Here is a 26,510-nt window from a genome sequence, read left to right on the forward strand (position 1 = left end):
GTGAGATAAACTTCCCTAGAGAAAACTTCTGGCTACATTCATGAGCACCAAAATTAACACTAATTGTATGAGTCATGGTTTCATCAGAAAAGTAAATCCAGGGTGAAATTATGTTTTTGATAGAAGATTATTGTAGAGATTCTACCTTGCATAACTTGGGAGCATGAAATTCAGGAAGAAAGATGGTCATGGAGTAAAAGAGGTCAACAGCAAGCTAGAGCCCGTGTCAGTCTCTTACAGCCCCTATCCTCTATCTTCATGGATGCCAGTAACCCACAGAAGAGGCAGGCACTCTTCATCATTGAGCTGAACATGCATTTGGCCCAGGAGTAGAAGCCAAGGAAGGGTCCAGTGGGAACAAAGGATGTCCAGCTGTGTCCATTCCAAAATGACCGAGCAGATCCAGGACCATGTGTGTGGCCTGCCCAAGGGTCTAAATATAAAAGCAATGTGACTACTGCTTATTTTCCATTTTGCAAATCATATGCGAAACGTGTCTATCACCCATGCTCACCTGGAACTATGCAGTGAAAGAAATTCTGGGAAATGTAACTCCAGCTTAAATAAATGGACACATAGAAAGTACAATATATATACTCAGAATTATTTTGCAAAATGAGTAATTTCTTTCCCTAAACACAAGGCCAAGTCAGCTTTGACTTATTAAGTTAAATTAACATATCAACTCTAATCTAATAACCAGTTACTATAAAAACAGTTCATCCAGTCATACAAAATAGCAATATGAACACCATCCTCCTCCACCCCTCCCTTTTTTCTTAATCTAATGAAGATGTCTGATAGGGAAAAAGGAAATGGAAAATGGACATAAATGCCTTATACATTCTGAGAAAACTTAAAATTCTTCAATAATCTCAATATTCACCTGAATTCCTTCTCTGCCATCATAACCAAGATGCAAGTGCCATTTTATCTAGAAGTACAGATGAGAGCTGGCAGTGTAAGCTTTAAAAAAACTTCAACCATTGTCAGCATGAGCTTCAGTAAGAGCATAACTTTATGGAGGAGCTGGTTTCTGAGCTCCATCATCAAATTACAGATAGCACTCTACATGGCAGCTATGTGCAGGGCTTCCCACCCATCCTACTTTCACAAGAGTGCAGTACCTACCACAGCTAGTGATCATGAAGGCATCAGAAGTTATTTAAGGAGACACTCTTCAGCAGGGTTTCATTTCTAGAGGACCCGAACAGCACTGGAATGTGTGTCTTACCATTACAGTGCACTCCATTACATTCTTTCACATTCAACTGTTTCCAAACTCTCTGCACAGAGTTGGTGGATCAAGTAGCAACTTGTAATTGATTGATCAAAAGTAGTTGACTTCATATAAGAATGTTAAACCAAGCAGAACTTTAGCACAGTTTTAACACAGAATTAAATGCTAGCTACAGTCTTCTGGTCTCAGAATATATAATTAAAAATCTGAGCTTACTGAATTCTTTCTATTATATTCCATTTATAAAGTCAACTTTCAGGACATATTAATATGCTGGGATTCTTGGGTCTTGAGCGTCCTTTCCTCTGCACATAGATAGATATCAGGGCAGAAACTTGAACAGCAAGAATCAGAGAAATTTTATTTGCAGATGTGAAAGGAAAGCCTGCATGGGGAGCACACAGAAGGACCTGGAAACTGGTAGTCCCCTGAGTTGGGTTGGACAGCAGGTTTTACAGTTTTTTATTGCCAGTGGGAGGAGTGTATTTTCATGCAAAGATTTTGGTGCAAACAAGTGTTTCTTGGGAAGGAGACAGGGCATTTCTCCCTACCTAAAAGCCATCTTTGGGGAACATGTGAACTTCTGCAGTTCATTCTTCAATATAACAAGACAGATCAAAGAATAGGCTGTGAACCATTTGCAAATGTGGCATGGTAATTTTACACATTTTTGCAACCTGTACTTCAGTGAGTAGGAGGCCTGAGTAGACAAGGAAGAACTGCTAAATCTCAATGGTTTTGTTCCACATTGATATCACTACTGGTGAAAAATAAATAATTGTGCAATATAAGAAGGTTCTTATGGATGGGTTACTAAGCACCAGAATGCTTACCATAAAAAAACAAAAGAAAGCATTGCTATATTTTGGCCAATGGAAGTTCCTGTTCAGAAAAGCCATGCTTTCATGATGAACAAACAGAGCAGCCTTCCAGTCAAAATCGTAATAAGAAAATATATTGCATCAATAATGTTAAAGAATTGATGAAAATTCATGCCCAAATATCTAAAAGGCATTAAAAGTTTGGAGACTCAGACAATAATAAAAGCTGAGCCAAATAGGCACCCAAACCCAAAGATGTGATCTGAAAGAAAAGTCCAGAAAAAATGGTATTATGGAAAATTCTACATCAGGAAGAGCTAATGCAGGTATGCCATATGTGTTCTTAAGGACTCATTTAGCTGGTAGGTGCCTTAGTCACCCCTAGGGAAGCTCAGTATAAAGTCGTACACAAACAGTACAGATCAAAGTAGAGCCTTATAGCTTATCTCTGCTGAGAAAGGCTGTACCAACAAGACTTTTTTTTAACATGCTTAGGGGGACAAAGACATGTTCATATTTATTTAAACCACAGCTTGTACTCTTTCCTTTTTCATTTTTTTTGGTGGTACTGGGGTTTGAACTCAGAGCCCCACACTTGCTAGGCAGGTGCTCTACTACTTGAGTCACTCCACCAACCTTCCAGCTTCTATTCTTGATTGAAGAGGTAAAGCTTTTATTTACTGAGTGTCTGGTCAAGGCCAAGTTCGAAGTTGTATATTTTTCTCATAACTTTCTTATAACAAGTTCTTTGTTTTTTTTAAATCACTATCTCTACTTATAAGGAATTGTAGCTCATAGAAGTGAAGTTACAATTTTAGTGCTGATAAGTGGAAAAGTCGGCCTGGCTTTCTTACTCTAGACCTACATACTCTTTGCAGGTAACCATTTTGCTCTTGACACCAACACTGTGCTGCCCACTGGCCTTGACTTTGCTCAGGTGTTTGTTTGTCCCGAGCCCTTTGATACCAACTCACTGTATAGAGCTCAACTCAAGTGCCTTGGGGATATTGGAATCTTCAAAACCTGTCACCTCTCTCAGACAGGTTTATTTAGTTTATTTTATTGTAGTTTGTTTTATCCGGGGGAAAAATTTCTTGTCAACTTCCCTCATCAGTACTCCCTCTGTCCTCAGAGCTGCCAGAATACCTCACAGAATCCCTTCTCTGGGACTTTTGGAAAAATCAAAACAAAAATACAGAGAGCCATGCCACAAACCTCCCCTGAGGCAAAGAAGGTCAGAGCCAGCTCCCTGTTCAAATGGAGAAAAGGAAAGGGAAAAATACTCAGAGAAAAAAGTCTAAGCTGTTTTTGCAACATAGTGAACGTACTGTTGTGACCTGCTCAGATTTGCTTTGTAGGACCATTACTGTAGTGGCAGCACAGAAACTAGGCTGGAGCAAAAACAAGCACAGGAAGGTCAGTGAGCATGTCACCACAGTAATCCAGCAGGAGCAGAGAAATGGCAACCCATTAGAATGTACAGTGGCAGTGGAGATGGAGAAAGAGGAAACATACTTGAAAGGTATATGGTTATTGACATTTTTGTTCTTTGCTAAATAAAACAAATCCAGGCAGAATAGAGAGAGGGATTATTTGAAAAGGATTCTGGCAAGGGGGAAAGGAGAAGGGTCCATTGCAGTAGGGGCGTGAGAACATTCGCAGTAAGAAGAGTACATGACGCTAAGATCTTCAGAAGTGTCAAAAGTTGGACAAAGGGGTTTCTGCTCTTACCTTGAAAGGGATACAAGCAAGAGAAAAAAGTGTTAATAAACATTCTGCCAAATATAACATAATTACATGTGATGACTGACCTATTTAGAGGATTTTTTTGTTTTGCTTTTTTGCCTTTCTATAAAGAATACACTCTAAGTCTCAGAGGAAGAGTAGTTGGAAAATCAGTAGTCTCAAATATTCATATGTGATGAGTCTTATTACTTATCAACCATAAAACTCACTGTATTGGTTTTAAAGTGTTGTGGCTCACCTCCCAACATGGCATGGGAGCTACACAAAAATGAAAGAATACAGCCAACAGAACTAGAGCTGAGTGTAAGTCCTAATCAACCTGTTTCTCATGACTGCCAAAAATTGGCAGATTACTTACTGGCTCTTGAATATGTTTCTGACAGGTAAGATGGGGGATAAGCATACTTGCTTTACAAGTAGTGATCAAAAATAAGGTGAGAAATAATTTTTTATTGTACGCAGGTTTAGTATTTAGTTGGAGGTATTGTGAATTTCAGACATATTTATAATCAGGTTAATATCCAGAAATATAAATCAATGTCTTTTATTATGAATGAGTCACAATGGATAAAAATGAGTCTTTGCTATAAGTAATCATTTGTTTCTAAATTTCTTTTGGGATGGAAAACTTATAATGAATTCTTAGTTCAACAAAAAAATAAAAAGCGAGCACTATTCTCTCCTCAATCTTAATAGAAATTATAACCATACTAAGGCACTATCGGCTATTTGTAAATGATGCAATAAGGACTTGTAACCCAAAAACATCTCATTTAAGTCATTTCAGTCAGTAAAATCAAAGCAACACTAAAGAAATATCAAGGGCAGCTAATAATTAAGCCCACTGAGGTGTACTAGTCTCACTTCTGCAACAGCTAGCTTTTTATTTGTTCCACTCAGGTCTTGAGTCATTGTATTGATGATCTGTTCCTGCTTTTGAGTTGTTGCAGTAAGTTTCTGATTTCTCTCTTGTTGGGATGTTATTTCTCGATGATATCCTTCAACATTATCTTGCAGCATTTCATAACTGGTATGGAAGAAAACTAATTCTATAAGCAACTGAAATACTGTATCCTTGCTTAGGTACGTGAAGAATTTCAAAATAGCTTTATTCTAGACAATAAAACAAGTTGGCTTGTGGAAACATCGTTCTTTTTTTCCAAATTATAGTTAGCAATTAAATTCAAATTCTAAATAAACATAGCATTCCATGCTGAATAACTTTTTAATCTTATTCATGGAAAAAAATCTTATTAAAAATGCCAATATAGGGCTGGTGGAATGGCTCAAGTGGTGAAGTACCCGCCTTGTGTGTATGAGGCCCTGAGTTCAAACTCCAAGACTGTCAAAAAGAAGAAAAAGACCAATGTAATGTTGATACATCAGACACCCACTATGATGCAATGTGCAATTTGGGGTATTCCTGTGTGCCTAATGATGGATTTCTAACAATCCCCTTTTCCTGTTTAATCCTTCATCTTCTTTTCTTGTATGGTTCAAAGTTTAGAAAATGGCTGGCTGAGGTATCAACCTTTAAAAAAAAAGATGCTTTGATTTGAGCTAATAAACTATTAGATGTATGGAAATAACTCCCTGCTTATTGCCATTACAAAGATACAGTTTTATCATAGACTATGTATAAATAAATTTTGCCCTAACTGCTAAACAAGCATTCAATAAACCTATTAACAGTCCTAAAATGAAATTTGCTACTATTCCTTTGTAGGTGACCAAGAAAGTTAATTTTCTAAGGACTATCCAGCACTCACTTCTCTTCTATCTACAATAGAAGAGGCTGAATAAGATTTGCTCCCATTTCTCTCATCCTCCAGTGCACTTATCAGAGACCTATAGAAACAACATGTCTTTCATTCAGGAAGGGAAACAAGCAACATTCTTCACATGAACTTCAACTAATGAATTTAAGTCCTTAGCACTGCTCACCATAATCATTAACCAATATTAAACATGAACCACAACAGTTCATCACCCTAGAACACAGTCCACAAAAGAGCAACACCACTGCAAATTAACCCTTGAACTTGACCGATCTGAGTCCTGGAGTATAACATTTTGATTTTACTAATTTTGGAATAAAAGAAAATTTACTGTTTAGAAGCAAAATCTAGCTGGGTAGAAATTTTGTGTTTTGTGACCACATATCTGTGACTTGCTCCTGAAGCTTCTCAAGCTGCTCATTTTGTATTATTTCATGGTCTGCCTTTTCTTTTTTGTAGTTCTCAAAAATTTCCTGTAACTAAATATTGAAGATCATTAGAAGATGACACTATGTTCTCTAAAACCCAACCCTAGATAATCTGTGATCTTAAAAAAGCATGATCTTTACCTGTTTAAGGGCAGCTTTACCTTCTACAGCCTCTGTTGATTCAATAGCAGGCACTGTTGCAGGAGTGTAAAAAGTCCGTGATGTACTTGATCATTTTGGAGTAGACACAAGAGAAATATCACCCAAGCTTGAAGCTTCAAAAATAAGGAGAAAGACTGATGAAATGTTTTGTTGGCTTTCATAAGTCAGCTTCATTTTACATTTACCTGTAAACATATTACCAATTCATGAAGCTAATCTTATTTAAATGGAAACATAAGAATACAGGAGTCCTGAAATAAGGAATCTATTAAACAATATATTAATAGTGTTTTTATTTTATTAAAGGAAATTTATTACTAACAGATTTAATGTCTTTTTAACATATAACCAAAATAAGTATTATAATTCATTGATCCTAAAATGTATCGGTGTCAACAATACTCAATATTTCTTAGTAATACATAAAACAATGTCTTACAACTGATGACATGTTATATAATCAACTGTACATAGTAGTCAAATTTGAGGCTACCATATTAACAGTGCTTATTGCTTGGTCACAAAATCTATTCCTTAATTTAACATTTCAAAATTCTCCATTAAAATAACATAAAAACTTACCTTGCAGTGTAATATCAAACCCTGTTGTTTGTGACAATAAGATATGGTACATATCAATGCTGATGAAAGATGGAATCAAAAAGCTGCATTTGATGCTGTCGTGATTCATGGAGTTATTCCAGCTCAGTAAGTTTAAGCTGAAACTCTGAGATTCTGCAGGAAAAGAAATCACTCTATTTCATAGGCTTGAATTAAGAGTTTTCTTTTGAAAAGAAAGTGTAATTTCTTCTATAAATTCCAAAGTACCTTCATATACCTCCAAGCATACTATTTTCATTTCTTTTATCCTTTTTGCCTCTTTCTGGTATTTTAAGAAGCATCTTTTAAAAATCCTCACTATACAATATTTAGGAACTATACACATCAACACCATCTGAAAAATCTGTTTGCAAAAATTAAACCAGTTTTACTCAACTTAAACTCATCTTCATGCTTTTATAGCCATTTCTTCTCCTCTAGAGCATAAGATATTACCTTTTGAAAAAAACTCTTTGTTCAACTTGAGTAATTCTTCAAATCTTCTCCATGAAATCTGGCTTGTTTCCTGCAATTCAGGCTAAGACCTCCAACTATATGCTCCCACCCCTAGTGGGAGCACTTGTCACACTGAACTAGATTTACTTATTTAAATTGTTTTTTGGGGATATTTTTGATTAGTTTTCTTTTTTTCTATCACTATCTCCCCAATATCCAGCACTATTAGAGGGATATTAAGAAGTTTTTGGTGGAGTGGCTCAAGTGGCAGGGCTCCTGCCTTGCAAGTGTGAGGCTCTGAGTTCAAACTGCTGTACCACCAACACCAACAAAAAAAAGAAGTTTCTGTCCCCTTATCAGCTAAGAAGAGCGAGGCTTGGGGAAGTCCTGAGTAAGTTCCTGGCTGGCTGGGATAGAAGAGGACAGGACATTCGGATCCGTGTGAGAGTGCAGTGTGGATTTGTCTGAATAAAATTCTATTCTCTGAAGTAAGAGTCTCCTGAGTACTGCTTACCTGTATTCAATTGGTAATGAACCATAAGTGCTCACAAGTTTCCTTTTCCATTTGATGTTTAGATTCCTCCACTTCCAAAAGATGATCTTGCTTTGTTGGCTAAGAACATTTTAAGAAGTAGAATATCCAAACATGTAATGACAACCTTGCATTTTAGAAACTGTAACAGAACAGTCATTTTTCCCCCTCTGCAGACATGAAATTCTAGAGACTTACACCCAATGGTTATTATTTACTGAAAGCCTTTGTCCTACTTATAATCCCTGCAATGTCATGGCCTAGTAAGTTTGTTTCTCCTTTGATATCTCTTATCCACAAGAAAATAAGGGAATTCAAATGATAGAGAAGTGGCTGTAGGAATACTTTTAGTTTCAATTTTGATCTTGAATCTAGAATATGAGAAATGAGTGCAAATGACTATTGGTCTTCCATTTCCTTATATTCCACGTTGTGGTTCAATCGGCCAGATTGACAGCACTCAGAAAAAAACTATCTGTACTGATCCTGTATCTTTACCATTATTCCCCAAATCATATAACATAACAACTATTTAGAATGTATTTGCTATTGTAAATCATCTAAAGATGATTTAAAGTGTATAAGAGGATATGTGTATCTTTTATGTAAGTTCTATGTAGTTTTATATAAGGGACTTGAACATGCTCGAATTTTTATATTCTTTGGGCTCCTACAAATACTTAGGGACATCTAGCTGTGAATATCTTCCATTTTAAAAAAGCAAGAATTTAAGGCAAAAAAAACTTTACCCTATGATACTTGAACTTAAAAAGGGAGGCTAACTTATGCAGTAAGACAATACACAAATGGTTAGAAAAGGGGAAAGAATCCTGGTATCTATTTTTTTCAATATACCATTTGCTTTAAAGTGTAATTCTAAGTTTCTTAATCCAAGGATCTTTCTTCTATACTACATTTTGTCCCTAACACTGTCTTCTAAAGTGGACAATCTATCTAAATGCAAAGAAAAATGCACCACCTATCCATAACTAAAGCCACATACCTTCTCCAGCTTCTTTCAGAAGTTTGTGTAGTTCATGCACTGCCTGGGTTGGTTCACTGCTCTTTGCCTCTGAGTCAGCAGCAGCACTCTAAAAGTTAATCATAAAAAGGTACCCACTGTCCAGTCATCCAATACTCAGATATTGATGCGTGTGGTGGAATATTTACCTTGTATATAATAGTGTTTTATGTGTGCATTTAATTCATTGTGGAATTTTTCTTCCGTACTGGCCTGCTGTTCTTTGACCTAAAAAGAAAATATCCTAATCAACACAAACTACAGTACATACTAGCAAATCTAGCACACTAGCAAATACTAGTAAATTTAGTTCAAACTAAATTTAGAATGCTTATCAAATGTTAAAATGAAAAATCTGCCGGGTGCTGATGGCTCACTCCTATAATCCTAGCTACTCCAGAAGCAGAGATAGGGAGGATCATGGTTCAAAGGTAGCCTGAAGTAAATAGTTCACAAGACCCTATCTTGGAAAATCCCAATACAAAACAGGGCTGGTACAAGTGGCTGAGTATCTACCTAGCAGGCTTCACATGAGGCCATGAGTGTGAGGCCCTGAGTTTAAACCCCAGTACAGACAAAAAAAGAAAGAAAAATCTATTTTGTAAAGTAAGTAAGAGATAAAAGATGAAAACACCAAAATTGAATTTTCATTATAAAAATGTACTACTTGCAGGATAATATTGAGATTTTAAGTTAAAATAATTAAATTATATTAAAATTAACCTATACTCAATTTTTATATAATATTTTATATATAGCATATATTGTAATTTCTGATTCTCTTTAGCCTATGCACATTTGGAAGTATTCTGGTTGTTTTATGGTATTACAGACAGATTATAACATGACATCAATCAGTTGTAGTGATGCATGCCTGTAACCCCAACATTCAGGAGGCTGAGAGCACCAGATTTTAAGTTTGTGGCCAGCCCGGGGTACAAAGCAGATTATATACCAGCACAGTAGTAAGACTATGCTTCAAAAAACAAAATCAACACCAACAAAAAAATGACATCATTTTGTAAACTAACAATTTCCTAAATGCTTTGATATTTTTGTAAAACATTTAAAAGTGGTCAGCTATACCTCTTTTTGTTTGGCCAAAAGGTCCTCTACATGCTTTTGAAGATGCTCATTTGATGTTTCTAAGCCATTCCTCTGTTTCTCCAGTCTAGAAACCTAGAAACAAATGGGGGATGGGGAAATGTCATATTAACCGAAATTAATTTGACAGAAGGTTTACAGCACCAATCAAAAGCAAAACAGCCTACCCCACTCACAAAGGGTAAGTTTACAAAGATGATTTACAAAAACGGTGCATACTTTAAAAATGAAAAAAAAATACAGCTCATGGAATATGTTTGTATTTAGTTCACAAAAACTTAGGACCAGTTCTTAAACATGTATCGTTGGAAAATAAGATAAGATATTTTATCAAGAGTCATTAAAAAATACTATAAATCCTTTAAGTCCAATTAGTTATTTTTCTAGGCCAAATATTAATGTTATTTTCTCCACACTTGGCCAATAGTCTAAGAATATGACTATGCACACCACTGAATACATGTTTAATAATTTGACACATGAATGTAAGATATATCCAACATGAAGAAAGGCATAGTTTTACTACCTTAGCTCTTCATTTTTTGTTTGCAAGATTACACTTAAGCTCTAGAATCTCATTTCCTTTTTCTCTTTCAAGAGCCAGAAGTTCATCTGGTTTGGGTTTTAACTCCGTATTCAGTTATGTCCTCTGACAATGTAGCAATTCCTTTTCTTGTTCCAAGCATTTTTCTTGACACTAAAGAAATCTATGAAAATAACATTTACATGTAATTATTCTAAAGACTTTCATTTATGGCTGAGGGAACATGCAGAATTTTATCTTAGAACAGAAATATTTACACAGATTCTTAGCTTACAGAAAACATAAAGAACCACAACAAATTTCAAATGAGATACTTCAAATTGTTTGAATGTTTAATTCCTTTACATTTACATTTTAATCTAGATGAATTTTGAACAAAAAAAAGTCCTTTCTGCATTAGAAATTACTTACTACTTGCCTTTAGAGAAACATCAGAAGCTTGAAGTTCATTCAGTGTTAACTGAAGTCCACCCTTTCTTGCTGTGCTTTCTTTAAGTTCTTCATTTAGATGTTTAATATCCACTAACAGAGGTCAAATGAGAATTTGAAAGAAGATGACTAACACTCAGAGAACTAAACATCAAAAAAAACTCTAGAAATACAAACTTTTAATACAAAGTTAGCAGTTTTCAATTCCCTTATGATTTCTGTCATAATTACAGATATTATTTTAACTAACTGATTACAAAGAACCAAAATTTGTACATCTAACAACAATAAATGTATTATTTGTGCCACCTATTTTAAGTACATTACTTAGGGTAAATATTCAACATTAACCTTAATTTTCAAGCTACATACCAAAAGCTAAATATTACAAATAACTATTTAAATTACAAAGCAAAGGTTAACTCAAAATAATCAGAGTATATATATATACTCTATATATATAGGTACATATACATAATACTGCTAGGAGTCATATTTGCTTAAGTACATTGGCTATATTTTACACCCTGAGTTTTTCTATGTTTACATATCATATATTCACTTCCATCTGCTTTTAAATATGGGTTTTCCTTTTAGGCTCTAACATTCAATGCTTATTTATAGCAACAATGTTTGCATAAAATGTAGAACAGGGGCTTGGGTTAAAATAAATAGCATTATAGTAAAGATTTCTACTTGTAAACCATGGCCAAATTACTATTACTTTGAGATGTTTTTCATTTCTGCACTTTCTAGATACTACTTCAATCCTTTGATAATAGTTTAAAGAAGGGGAAACAGCAGGATTATTACCCTGAACTCTTCTACACTGAGATATAACAAAGGAAGATCAGCACTACAAATACACTGGAGAAATGTCCCAAACAATATATGCACATATGAATAAAGAATAAATAAACCAAAATTAAAAAAAACAGAAATAAACAGGGGGTTAACTTCTAGTAGGCCCCAAAGAAACAATGTAGTTAAAGGCTAACACATTTCTTCATAACTGTTGAATACTCAAGTTCTTGAGACAGTCTCTCATTGGTTCTAACTGAGTCTCTTTTTTCAGCATCTAATTCTTCCCTTGTTTTTGTCAATTGGCTCTGTCATACAAATGAGAAATAAATTAAATTTGAGGAATCAATACAGGAACTTGAACATGGAATTGTCACTTCCATTACTATCAGTTGCAATTTCAACTGTATTCTTTTCCTTACATCTTATGTCAAAAAGTTTTTCAAAAAATATTCATACTCCCCCCCTGTATTCCTATTTTTTATCTTAAAACATTTTTCCTAGGCTCATAATTTCCCCATATTACTTTTTATCACATGGAAGTGTCTTAATTATTTATATAAGCTTTTTACTTTCTTTTTCTTGGGGGGGGAGTACTGGGGTTTGAATTCAGGGCCTAAACTTTTAGCCATTCCACCAGCCCATTTTGTGAAGGGTTTTTTTATTTTTTCAAAATAGGGTCTTGCAAACAATTTGCCCAGGCTGGCTTCAAACTGCAATTCTCCTGCTCTCTGCCTCTGGAGTAGCTAAGATTACAGATGTGAGCCACCAGTGCCCAGCTTAAACAAGCTTTTAGACAGTATTTAATGTACTTCTAAATTGTTTGCCTTCATAAAGTAGTTTTGAGAGAAAAAAATCACTGCAGTGTTGACTCATGCCAGTAATTCCATCTACTTGGGAGGCAGAGATAGGAAGACTTTGGTTCAAGCCCAGACTGGACAAAAAAGTTAGGTAGACCCTCCTCAAAGAACAAGTCAGGTGCGGTGGTACACAATGTAATCTCAGCCTTGTGGGAGGCAGAGATTGGTGGATTGTGATCTGAGGCTGGCACCTGGAAAATCTGTAAGACCCTAGGTGAAAAATAACTTCAGCAAAAAGGGCTCGGGCATGACTCAAGTGGTAGGCACTGTGTTCAAACCCCAGTACTACCAAAAAATAAAATAAAATAATCAACAAAATTCTCTTAAGGAAAGAACTACCACTGCATTTGTACTTATACTTTAGATCAAATTTTTTTTCAAGAAAGAGCCATAGACATGGAATTTCTTAAAACTATTTTATCAAATTGACTTGCACTAAGACAGTGGCTAAGTTTTTCTATTTAAGGTACTGATCTCAATCCACTTTTAAAAAAGCTGATTATTTAAACAGAAGGGGAAAAGAGAAGATTCAGGGGGGGATGAGTGCTAACACGGGGAGGCAGACAAAAAATAATGACCTTACTGTTGTTTTAATACGCAATTTTCTGTTACAGATAGAGAAACAGTTTAGATTACCATTGGTAATTTTTACAGCATATTCCCTTTAGCTATTTCTCCCTTGAATGATTTCCTTATAATTTGAAAGTAGTCATGTATTAAGGATTCAAATACTTCTTAATGGTTTATTTGCATTTTAAATTTCTGTTGGATTGATTTTATCATTCATTCCCATTGTAAGTCTTTAAAATATTTTTATGCTCAGAACTCTTAATGTTTTATTGTGTATATTTGAGGTAGACAAAAATACTATGGGATATATAGTCATATGATAGTTAAGCAAAGTAATAAATACTCTCAATCATTTTTTTAATCTATTTCACAAAAATCTTAGCACAATACAACTTTTAATAACTATTATCATCAGGTCGTATGTTTAATCTTCAGATATCATCCTACATTTGCTACTTACACCCTTTAACCTACATCCTGTGTACCACCAACCAGTTTTATTCTATATCTCTGCACATTTGACCTATTTTCTTTCAATTGTTTTAGAAAGTTCACATGTAGGTGGAATCATGTAGTATTTTCCTTTGTCTGTGGCTTGTTTTCCCTTAGTATAATATTCTCTTGGGCCATCCCTGCTGTGGCACATGCAAGATCTTTTCAGAAACTGAGTATTACATTGTAACACACACACACACACACACACACACACACAATTTTCTTTACTCATTTGTCAAGCAACATTGTTTTGATATCTTGGCTAATTTGAAAAGGGCATCAATGAACAATGAACATGGGTGTGCAGAGTGCAGATCTCTTTGCAAGGTGATTTCATCCCTTTTGAATAGTATACCAGAAAAGTGATTGCTGGGTCATATGGTAGTTACATTTTTATGAACTTACATATTATTTTCCATCAATGGTTACACCAATTTATATTTTAATCAACAGTGTACCAGAGTTCCCTTTCCTCTGCATCCATGCCACCATTTACCAATGCCTATCTCTTTGATAGTAGCCACCCTAATGAATCGGGGGGCAGGGGTAGTATCTCATGGTGGCTTTAGCTTTTATTTGCCCCTGAACAGGTTTTGAGCACCATTTCATACACATAGCCATTTTCATGTCTTCTTTGGAGGAAGGGCTCTTTAAGTCCTTTGTCCATTTTTAAACCAAGTTGTTTTTTGCTAAAGTTGTTTTTTAAAGAACTCTTTAAACTCTTTATAAATTTGAGAAATTAATCCCTTAGCAGATACATGTCTTGCAAATATTTTTTTCCCTCAGTCTTGGTAGATGTTGTTTTGTTTTGTTGATTCCCTTTGCTCTACACAAGCTTTGTAGTTTATTGTAGTCCCATTTATTTTTGGTTTTGGGATTTGAACTGTTGGTGTAATTTTACAGAAAGATCATTGCCAAGGTCAATGTAACAGAGCTTTTCCCTAGGTTGTCTTCTAATTTTATGATTTCAGGCCTCACAGTTAGGTCTTTCATCAATTTTGGATTGACTTTTCATATGTAAGATAAGAATTGACCTTGCTTTATTCTGTTGCATGTGGAAATTAATTTTCTCAAATACCATTTCTTGGGACAATACTTTCCCCATTGTGTGCTCTTGGTACCTTAGCAAAAAATTAGTGGACAACATATGCTTAGATTTATTTCTGGAATCTCCATTCTATTTTATTGGTCTACATTTCTTTTTCATTCTGGTAACATTTCTATATCTTTGTAATATTGTTGTTTTTCTGAGACAGTGTCTTGCTATGTAACCCACGCTGGTCTCTAACTTGCAATGCTCTGCCTCCCAAGCACTGGGATTACAGGTGTGTGCCACCAGATTCAGTTCTCATATAGTTTTAGATCAGGAAGTGTGTAACTTCCAACTTTCTTTCTTAATACCACTTTGTCTATTCAGAGTTTTCTTGTGGTTGCATACAAATGTCAGGATTCTTTCTTCTCTATTAAGAATGCCATTGGAATTTTGTTAAGAATTGCACTGAATTTGTATATTGCTTTGTGTGGGATGAACATTATTCTTCTGATATGTGAGCATGGGATAGCTTTCTATATGTTTGTGTTCTCTCAAATTTCTTCCATCAATTTTGTATGTAGTTTCAGTGTAGAAACCTTTTCTCTCTTTGATTAAACTTATTCCCTAAAATCTTTTTAATTGTTTTCACACACACATTCCCTCTGCTTCTTTTTTGCATCCTAACCATAAGGTGAGATCACATATTCCATGCTATTGTGTTGCTCACCACAGGCTTAAACCAACAGGGCAAATTCGTCACCAACTGAGAGTCAAAATAAACCTTTCTTCTTTGTAAGTTGATTGTGTTGGGTCTTTTGTCACAGTAACAGAAAGCTGATTTACAAGGCAGTGCAATATATTACTTCATACATCCTTCATAGTTTTTTGTTCTGTAAAATTTTATGTATGTTTACAATGTTTTTATGGGCTGCAGAACCACTTTTCTTTTTTTTTATTAGATTTATGGAGATTTTGTGACAGCCCAGCTCCTTAAAATGTTAAGATCCTGCTGTGAGTTTTATTCCTGGACTAGCTGATATATTGTTCTCTATATTTATGCTTATAGCAATATTATGTTTTGATACCTATCACTTTAAAAAAACATTTTAATTATATCTAGGCAAGTACTTTTAAACTGATATAACTTTTTTAGAATTAATCAAATTATTTCTACATATTTTTCCCAGTCACTGTCAGAGCTACATTACCACATTTCAACCTATCTCATTCTGATTTAAGAGTCAACATGCATGAAATAAATATATATTAACTTGAAAAAACCTTCCCATCCAGCAGCATGCTATAACTCCATTTACAGTTTTCAGCAAAATATTTGAATTTTCTTAAGTATTTTACACTTTTTGCAACATTATGTAACCCTAACGCAACCTTTCAGAATGTACTGCAATGGTCTGTCTGGTTAATAAATCAGTGGGAATGACCACTTTATTAACCAATTGTTCTCTTGCAACCGGTCCTTCTTTCATCACTGCTTGAATGAAACTGTCACCAATGCGAATTCACCTAATGCCTGATTGTATCAAAACATTTGGAATAATGCCTGAATTATAGTAGCCAATCAACAGATAATTTCCAGTGAGAAAAAAGAATGTATAATCTATCAATAAAGCATGGAATGATCCAATCAGGAAAACTGTATATACAAATTTGTACATATGCATCTTTTGGTAGGTCTTCCTAATGGGAATTCTTCTTCATCTTCCCACTCACCAAACCCAATCAGAATAGACAGTGTCATATTTATAATTGGCTTTATTCACAGGAATAAATTTTGCCTGAATGGCAACATTGTGATCCTGAGCAATTTCAAGTTCTTTGTTTTTCTGAGTTAGTGCCTTCAGTTGACTGTCTAAATAGAATTTTACAAATATGCATATATTAGTTTAAAACTTGCAATGAGTGTTTTTATCCAGCTGTCACCCTTTACACATTTTTAAATGAAAAAAGTGAAGCCCAGAAAGACAGGGTTGGAATCACATTCCAAAATTGTGAAAACAATTGCATTTTACTGTATTCTGAACCAAAATTTTAAATATGTTCCCCTGTGCCTGAAATCAAATGTGCAAGAAATTATTCTATTCAACATTTGTAGCAAAAGCGTATGCAATTAGTAATTTCCTTATTTTCTAATATCTTCTAAATCGAGATCTATCATAAGCAGTGACTTTTATTTAGAAATGAGAAAATCCAGTTATAAAAAATAATAGGATCAAAAAAGCAAACACAGGGTTGGTGAAGTGGCTCCAGTGATAAAATGCTTGCCTAACAAGTACAAGGCCCTCAGTTCAATCCCCAGCTCCACAAAAATAAATGAGAGAGCATATAGAAAATACATAAAGTATATACATAGCAAATCATAACAACAAATACTTGCAACTCTACACTTGTTCAACACCCTCAACAGAGCCTGTAAAATGGAAGAAAATATTATGCTTGGTATTCAATTATTAATCCTTCAGTCCCCACCCATAATGGGTTATCTTCCCTGACACACACTTTCTCTTCTAAACAAATGCAGATAATTAGGAAAAATACAGCTTTTGAAACTTTCCTCTGATAAAACACATAAATAGATCATCACGTGCTGGTAATTTAGCAGGATTAATATAAAAGAAAAAAATCCCAATTTTCTTCATTTTAAAGTTATTTTCTGATTTCCACATATGGAATTACACACATAAACATGAACATGACTACACACCCCAGGAAAGCACCTGCTCCATGTCCATACTGATTTATGCCTCATCACATGCATATATACATCATCACATAAACATTATGTTTTAAAAATGGAGTGTGCCAAAAGCAGCTGAAAATTATAACACACAAAGAGTCAATGGACACAGATTTGTTGAAAGTTGATTTTTATTAATCCCCTTGATTATGAACTTCCTTCCTCTCCATCAAATCGCACCGACTCTTTTTTGGGGGGGCAGGTGGTGGAAGCAGTACTGGGTTTTGAACTTAGGGACTTGCTCTTGCTGTGAAGATGCTGTACCACTTGAGTCATGTTTCCAGCCCTTAAATCAAATCCAAAACAAGCTGTATTTAAAAGCAATTAATTATGCCTTTACTCAACTAAAGCTCTTTCCTGACATTTGCTTTCTTCTATCATAAGCAAAGCGCGTGTCATAATGTTTAAGTCATCTGCATGGCATGGGATTTAATGACGTATGAAGATTAGCCAGTCAGTCATCTCTCATGGGAACTAAGTCTGAAGGAGGAAACATACTGAGACTCACAGGTATTTATAAAAATTCTAGCAGAGTACAATGGCATCAATAGGCTTTAAGTTTTCAACACAGAACAATTAAGTCATCTTTACTTCACTGCATGTTTTAGCTTTTCCAAAACTATCAGGAATATCTCACTTGATATGTGACGATATATAAGCAGATGCACATGTGGATGTAGCCATCAAAAACAAAAAACAAACCCCCTCCCAATGTTTTTACTTACATCTTACAAAACTACTATTAGAAGTAAAGTCTAAAGCCAGAATCAGAAACCAGGCCTCCTGATTAATTAAGCCCTGTGGTCCTATAAAGTCTTTAGGACTAAATAACAAATCAAAATATCACAATCAAAAACAGGATGCTTACTCAATATTTTCATATACAGTAAGCAAATGTTTCTAAAGAATACAAAAAAGTACCTGAAGAGCCAAGAATATTTGCAAAGTTAAAGTTAAATACTGAGTTTCTCAAGCTCAAGCCTCAAGTTTTGGCACACCCGGGTTTCATTCACAAGTCTCTCCTGACTGTGGGATAACCTCTTCTCCATCTTGAAGTACCGTTGTTCTGTAGAAGACAAGTCAAAACCATCATAAGAAAATCAAACATGTCTGTTAATACAGCTATTTATTACCAATACCCTTGATTCTACAGTTCAAGATATAGTACTGCAACTGTACTCCAAATAGAAAACTCTAAGATAGACTGAAATGAATTTATTTAACATTTCAACTGGTTCACACGTAAAAGAAAATGTCTAAATGTGATTTTACAGATTCTAGGCAGACACCAACAGAATGCTTAGCATAAGGCAGAATTTTTTAAATAAAAATATTAAATGGAGAAAAGTTATTTAGCTAAAAACTGCTTTGCTGGTTTAAAAGTAAGACTACCTGAAGGCAAAACTAATAAATTTCTGTAAAAACAAATGTGAAATTTCCAGAGAGAAGAGACTGGGTCTGTCTGCTTCAGCTCGGGATCAGGACACAAAAAACACTCAATGTTTAGTGTGTAAACAGAATCCATTTACTATATTCAGCTCCAAGATTCAGAGAAATGTCCAATGTCAATCTGAATTCTGCTTGATAATTGCATTTGAAAATTTATTCAGACAGTAATTTCCAGCCAATCAAGAAAAAACAGTGCCAATATCTCCAAACAAACAGCAACCAAAATACACAGCAGGCAATTTTTATTTTACTAATTTTAACCAGTATTTCTTAATTTTTTTTTCAAAGACATTCAAGCTACTAAGGTAGGTAGGTTTCTTATTTGAAGATCTACTATACATAATTAAAAGCAAGCCTTACTGTTTTCAATCAAATTCCAATTTTTAGGGAGAAATACAACATATCAAACTTATTCACTGCAAACTCTCTGTGTTTCTAGTGCTGCCTTTTGCATTTGAACTCCTTTTCAGAGGCGGCCTCTGCCCTGGCCATACACAGGTTTCACGGCTTCAAGCCTGGCAGGCCTCTGGGAAATTTAGTGTTTTTCTCCTCCCCTTCCATGTTTCCAACCCCGCGCAGCCCATTCGCTTGCTCTTGTTTCCCCACCCCTGGGGCATTCCCGGCTCGGCTGCAAGACCACTACTGTCGGAGTGGTGAGGCCACATAAGTGCTCCTCAACCCATGTCCCTCCCTGAAGAGCAGGGGGCTCTTACAGTCAAAACCCTGGGATGCCATGGGTCATCCTCTTTGACGGCTCCTTGCCACTGAGTCACTAGAGGGCACTGGTCTCGGCAAGGCTGGACGGCAAACTCCAAGCTAACTCCGAGCTCTCAATGGTGCCTGGAAGGGGGCGGGGTGGCGGCCACATTCTCTTGGGCTGTCCCATTCATGACATTTTGTGATAAGATAAACTATATCAGTATGGAGCTTAGGGTTTATTTTCTTCCCCTAATGTTTTATATCGAAACACTTTTGTTATTATTTTATTATTAAAGAAAAATATAGTTGACATTCAACCAAATTTCATAGACAAGTAGATGTTCATATTCCTGTTGCACTTGGCTTCTTACACAATAAGGCTAATAGGTGACACTTTGGAAGAGATAAGTTTGGAAGATTAAAAATTAGAACTTTGAAGTCACTTGCTATTTCTTGTAAGAAGCAAAATTAGAGCAGAAAAAAAGGGGATGGAATGAAATGATGCAGTAGAAGAAAGTTAATACTTAGACATTCGTTCCTTAAGGCATTACTAAAAGGTGAAAGCCCTTTGTAGAGCATTAATGACTTAGGCAATTTTAGAAATCAGGTATGCAAGTCTGACTCACATATACTGTGGCCCAAAAGGAACTAGAAATAAAGCTTACTCATTTTGACACAAAAAAACTCTTGAGTTCTTTGAAATAATTAGGCAATAGTACGCTATTTCAAATATGAATCCACTGTGGGGTTTTAGTTTTAGAGTAATAAAGAAATCATTTGGTGACTGGCTTTGCAGTCTGTTGGTGTCAGATATACTGCCCAACATTTCTTTAGTATCCATAAGAGTTTATTCTTAACAGAATAAGACTCAAACATTTTTTTACAGAACCTGAATGACTCTTCTAACTTGCAATATTCAAAATACAACTGTCTTCCCACAGTCTTTTTATCTATTTTACAGGTTTTTTTTAAAGTGGCACTGTAGTGTGAGTTCAGAGCCTCAGGCCTGCTAACCAAGTGCTGTACCATTTGAGACACATCTTACCCCTTTTTGTTTTAATTGCTTTTCAAATAGGGTCTGCAGTTTTGCTCAGGATGACCTGGACCATAATCCTCCTACTTATGACTCTCATCAAGGTGGGTTGGCACTATTCACAATAGCCAAGTTATGGAAACAGCCAAGATGCCCCACCACTGATGAATGGATTAAGAAAATGTGGTATCTATACACAATGGAATTTTATGCAGCTATGAAGAAGAACGAAATGTTATCATTCACTGGTAAATGGATAGAATTGGAGAACATCATTCTGAGTGAGGTTAGCCTGGCCCAAAAGACCAAAAATTGTATGTTCTCCCTCATATGTGGACATTAGATCAAGGGCAAACACAACAATGGGATTGGACTTTGAGCACATGATAAAAGTGAGAGCACACAAGGGAGGGGTGAGGATAGGTAAGACACCTAAAAAATTAGCTAGCATTTGTTGCCCTTAACGCAGAGAAACTAAAGCAGATACCTTAAAAGCAACTGAGGCCAATAGGAAAAGGGGACCAGGAACTAGATAGAAGGTTAGATCAAAAAGAATTAACTTAGAAGGTAACACACAGGCACAGGAAATCAATGTGAGTCAACTCCCTGTATAGCTATCCTTATCTCAACCAGCAATAACCCTTGTTCTTTCCTATTATTGCTTATACTCTCTCTACAACAAAATTAGAAATAAGGGCAAAATAGTTTCTGCTGTGTATTGAGGGGTGGGGGGGAGAGGAAGTGGGCAGAGTGGGTGGTAAGGGAGGTGGTGGGGGCAGGGGGGAGAAATGACCCAAGCCTTGTATGCACATATGAATAATAAAATAATTTAAAAAAAGGTGGGTTGGCACTCATGCACCATGCCCAGCTATTGGTTGAAATGAGATCTCACTTAACTTTTTGCATCCTAAGTGGCTGGGATTTCAAGCATGAATCACTGCACTCAGCCTATTTTATACTTTTTCTTTTTTTTACATATATCATTGCTTTACATTTTTGTTTTCCACACTGAATTTGAGCCTCTTTATTTCATCATTCATTGTGGCCTAGCTCTTTTATTTCAGTAGTTTTAATCTTCTGAAATTCAAACCAAAAGAGTATTAAGTCAGTAGGTATACAATAATGGTCTCCATCCACAAACTGGAGAGACACAGAAGAGGAGTTATGCCTTCTAATAATTTAGATGAGTGACTGAGTATGATTATTTCAGCTCAGCATAATATTGAATAGCAGGGGGGATTCTAGAGCTGTATTACCTGAATATGAGCCTCACCTTTCCCACTTGCCAGCATTGTCAATTGGAGAAGTTATTTAACCTTTGTTTTTATTTCTTCATCTATAATAATAGTTCCACCTCATAGAAGTTTTGTGAATATTAAATGTTACTATTTGAAAAGGACTTAGAAAAATGCCTTGCACCAAATAAAAGTAGTATAGATGTCATTATTGTAGTTATTTATCTTCTTACCTCTTGAGTTGCTCAAGATCGATAAATGTTATTCACCTTTGTAACATCCCATCCAACATAATTTCTAACCAATAAATAGTTTTACCATGTGTTCATTGGATAAATGAATTTGAATTTCTCTGCCTCCTAATGAACTATTCAGGAATTCATCTTTCCTATTTTAGAAACACAAAGACTCATCGATAGAATATCCAAGCAAATGCAGTTAAGGAGTAAATATAAAGTAAGAAATCAAGTGTGTTGACTAACAGTTTAGTGTTCTTTCACCTATGCCAAGTATGAGAAGTAGGTTTCACTTCCACGTCAACTCTGGTTGATTGGTAGATATTTCTTACAGCACTGTGTTGAGAAGAATTCTGATGTTACGTTTTCACTTTGCCCTGTTTAGTAAGCAATCACTGCAGGGCATAGGGATAGTATCAGGATAGTACCACTTTTCTTGCTGTCATGCCCCCATGCTAGTAACATTGAAAATTATATTTTTACATAGAAATGAAATTTTTTTGGTGTGATTTAGGAGATTGAGTTAGCTCTCAAGAAAGGGAAGAACCTACATTGTAGAAAAGACTGTTGGCCAGTATCTTTCAAACATCAATCTCCAAGGAAAGGATTTTATCTCTGGCCTTTTGAGAGGACAGGTATGTCTTTTACTCTGTATTTACTGTTAAAAACAAATTGCATGTTAATTTAAATTAAACAATGATGGAAGGATGTGATGTAGAAGTAGTAAATCTAAAGTGGATCTTTGAGGAAGCATTTGGAGAAGCAGGACATACCTGGCCCAGGTTTGCTCAAGTCAGTACATTCCCTTTTGATACTGTGAAAGTAACTTATCATGTAGAAACTCCAGAGTTAGAATTTTTCTTGAGCAAATTGTTTACATTTGATTTTCTCTATAAAGCATTTTGTACTCCATTCTAATCTTTCTTAATTCTCACTTGTTCAATTCTTTATAAAGAAGCTTTTGGCAATTTTATTCCCATTCTGTGTGTCTTTTCTCAGATTTATAGCAAAAATGGTCAATTTCTGTTATATGCTATAATGCCCACTTTATTGAATTAAAAAAAATTACTGGTTTAATATTGAGGTAGGGAAAGAGATTGGGGGACATTGGGAGACAGTTTTATTTCCTGTCTAGGTAGGTCTTAAAAATCAACACAGAATAGAACAGAGATTTGGGCACTCATTTTGCAAGCATGAGTGATCACTGTTTGATTATAATTGAAGGAAGAGTGTGTTAATCAGTTAATCATCAAGGATTGGCCAGAAACACAAAGGATAAAAAAAGTCATATAGGTAAACGGGCAACATCCATGTTCGACTTGAGACCTAAAACTAAATAAAGCTTCTTTTGTGATAGTTTTCTTTCTGCCTATCTGAGTCTGATGACTTAGAACCTTTGAATTGCATAACTCTCTGTTTCTCTTCACATTCAATACTTTTTCTTGTAATTTGATTCCACACTTACTACTTATAAAGAATGCACTGAACTGAGGCTGTGTTTCAGTGGTAGAGCACTTGTCTAGCATGTGCAAGGTCCTGGGTTTGATCTGTACACCTCAAAAAAAAAGTTATGCACTGCTAGGAGGACTTATTTATTGAGCCTTCAGGTCACTTCAGTTTTCTTCATTCTGTATGAGCTTAGTTAACATCACTCCAGCCCTCACAGGCTCATTTTCAAAAAGCAGTTTTCTTAGAAGACAGAGGGTATATATCTATACAGTTCACCCAGGTAGTACCACTAGCCAGACTGCCTCTCTTGGAATGATCTGAACAATGTTTAGATTTAAGTTGCTTATCATGTAATGTGGGAGTCTTTTTTTTAAGAAGTTTTTATTTAAGAGCCTTAGAGAAAGTGTTATAAATAGAGATAAAAGATCAGGGAGAAAGACTTTCTTCCAAACTTTCCTTACTGGATATAAGTTGTCTCTAGAATTCAGCAAAACTGTCCTATTGCAGATAAGTCTGTATTCCAGTTGTATTCATGCAGTCTTTTGCTTATTTGTTTGTTTTCTGGGGTTTTGAGACAGGCAGGGTTTTTCTATGTAGTCTAGGTTAGCTTGGAACTCACAATGTAGCCTAGGCTGGTCTCTATCACACCTGGCCTCATACCGACTTTTTCTTCCTTCCAGTTCTATACATACTTTTTCTTCCTTTTGATTACAGAGTTCACTTATCCCCCTTCCCCTCCAGGTTGCTTGCTTCCTAATCTCAATGTCAATTTGTTTTCAGAGTTCAACATTTTATGAAAAAAGCCTCTTTAGTGAGGAGCTACATCCTTTTCCTGTGTACATTTGAATGTAGCTTTCTGTAAAAAACTTTTGTAGAAATAATTATTCTCCCTTTATTTTCTATCCCAAGTGATGCTAATGGTCATTGGAGAGTTTCAGGTGACTAATTTGTGTTATCAACCTTACTTTCCTCATTTTTAAGGATATGTTCACTTTAGTGAAAATGGCTATCCAGTGTTCTCTAAGTTTATCTTTAGATCTTCCACCTCTAGTTACCATCTAACTACTGTTAACTCAAAGACCTTTGAATCTGGTATCACTTCACATTCTGTGTTCCAAATCCCCTTTGCTGTTCAGGGAACACCTCTGAAAAAGTTCATCACTGTTACCACTTCAATTAAAGCAGGATGCACAAGATCACTTGTTGACTTATTTTACTAGGATTATGTATTTGTTAAATATCCAGTATATTTAAATTATTTGGAAAATAAAAACAATAATTAAAAAATTGACTAAACATATTACATTTTAATAAATGCAGTTCATTTGCATACTTAGTAAACCCTTTTTATGTACTATTTAGGATAAGTAAATAAATAACAAATTCATATTAAGTACATTAAGACATTAAAAGATAACTGTCATGAGAGAAATATTGGAAGGCTGTTCATTAAAATTAGTTTCTATGAATGTAGATTCTATAACTTACTATAAATATTACTCAGCTTTTGCATGTCATAAGAGCTCAGATATCTAATTCTGTAATCAAATATTACTAATAAGCTTTTGTAATTTGTTTTTTCTTTTCTTTTGTAAGTATAATTTGTTTTAAAGTGTTCATCACAAAAAGATTATGTGATTCTTGCCCCTAGAACACTGCCAAAAGAGGAACAAAATGAAAACCTCAAGCATCTGAAAGCTAAGTTGAATAATGTGTATGAAGAGGAGGCCACAGAACATGCCAGCCAGGTAATTTTGTCTCTTTCTATAGCTGTTTGTGTTTATTTGACTAATGGAAGAAAAAGCACTTTGTTCTCAGGTTATCAGACTAGGGTTTTGGAGTACTTGTTAAATAGCTGCCAGTGGTTGAATTCAAAATAGCTTTATGGAAGGGTAAGTAAGACACCAAGGACAGTATAGATGAATGACACAAAGGCATAAAAGTAAAAGGTATATTAGGAGAATAGCAAGTAATTGGGTATAGTTGAAGAATGGGGCATGTAGAATATAATTTAAAAAGACTGGAAGAGGCCAGCTATTAGATGGCTTTAGACTTCAGTCCTGAGGAGTGTATTTGGTAAACAGGCCTGCATACTAGATGTTCAGAGCTCCTTATTTTGAGAAGGGATTAATGTTTAGAAGATAATTTCGGTATCCTGGCATAGTGCAAATGGAAAGTAGAGAGACTCAAAACAGAAAACTGTAGATTCGTAACAGAGATCTAGAAAAGATGGCATGAACTAAACTGGATTCTGAGCTTTATGAGGGCATGCATCATGTGGCTTTTTGTTGTTGTTGTTTGTTTATGACTATATCCTGAGTGCCTAGCACAATATTTTTGCATAGTAATATGTTAACACATAATAGGTGCCCAATAAATGTATTGATTTCTGAAAGTCCATTAAACTATGCTCCCTTTATAAAAATCACAAATGGTGTTTGTGCTTACTACAGACTGTGATGACAGGAACCATACTGGATATAAAGTTTATGAAGAAATTGCTTCTACAAGTTCTGGTCAAGTGCTCCATCTAGATAAACAACAAGTTAATGAGGTCAGTAGGTCTTTCTTATTACAGCTACTTTACCAAAATCAGTTAGGCCACCCTACTTGTGACAGGCTTGATTTCAAAACAATTTTAACTGATAGGTTTTACTCTTTGGCCAAACATAAGTGAAAAGAACACTGAGCTAATGTAGAGAAATTGATTTATCTGGTATTTATTTTTAGATTACATTAAGTAATCAAATTACTATAACAAATTACTGTAAGCATAAATGTATTTAAAATTCATTTAGTTTGGATAAAATTTTTATTGTGGTTTCCTTATTATGCAAACAAGAAAGCCAGAAAAGAGATTTTTGCTTTATTATACTGCAGTTAACTTCATATGACCCCTTGTTTGGAAAGAGAAATTTAGTTAGTACTTAAAACCAAAACTTTTCATTTTTTTATTTTTTGTTTGCTGATTGTGTTCAGTAATTTTTGAGCCATTAGCTGCCTAAGAGTGTACTTCTTGCTTTGTATACTAAAA

General features: G+C 35.1%; 1 pseudogene; it reads right to left on the reverse strand.

Annotated features, from left to right (window-relative positions):
• Positions 1-4,237: 4,237 nt before the first annotated feature.
• On the reverse strand, positions 4,238-19,710 carry LOC141410486 (nucleoprotein TPR-like; annotated as a pseudogene).
• Positions 19,711-26,510: the final 6,800 nt, after the last annotated feature.

The sequence above is a fragment of the Castor canadensis genome, chromosome 8 (genome assembly GCF_047511655.1).
Source record: "Castor canadensis chromosome 8, mCasCan1.hap1v2, whole genome shotgun sequence".
NCBI classification, from domain to species: domain Eukaryota; kingdom Metazoa; phylum Chordata; class Mammalia; order Rodentia; family Castoridae; genus Castor; species Castor canadensis.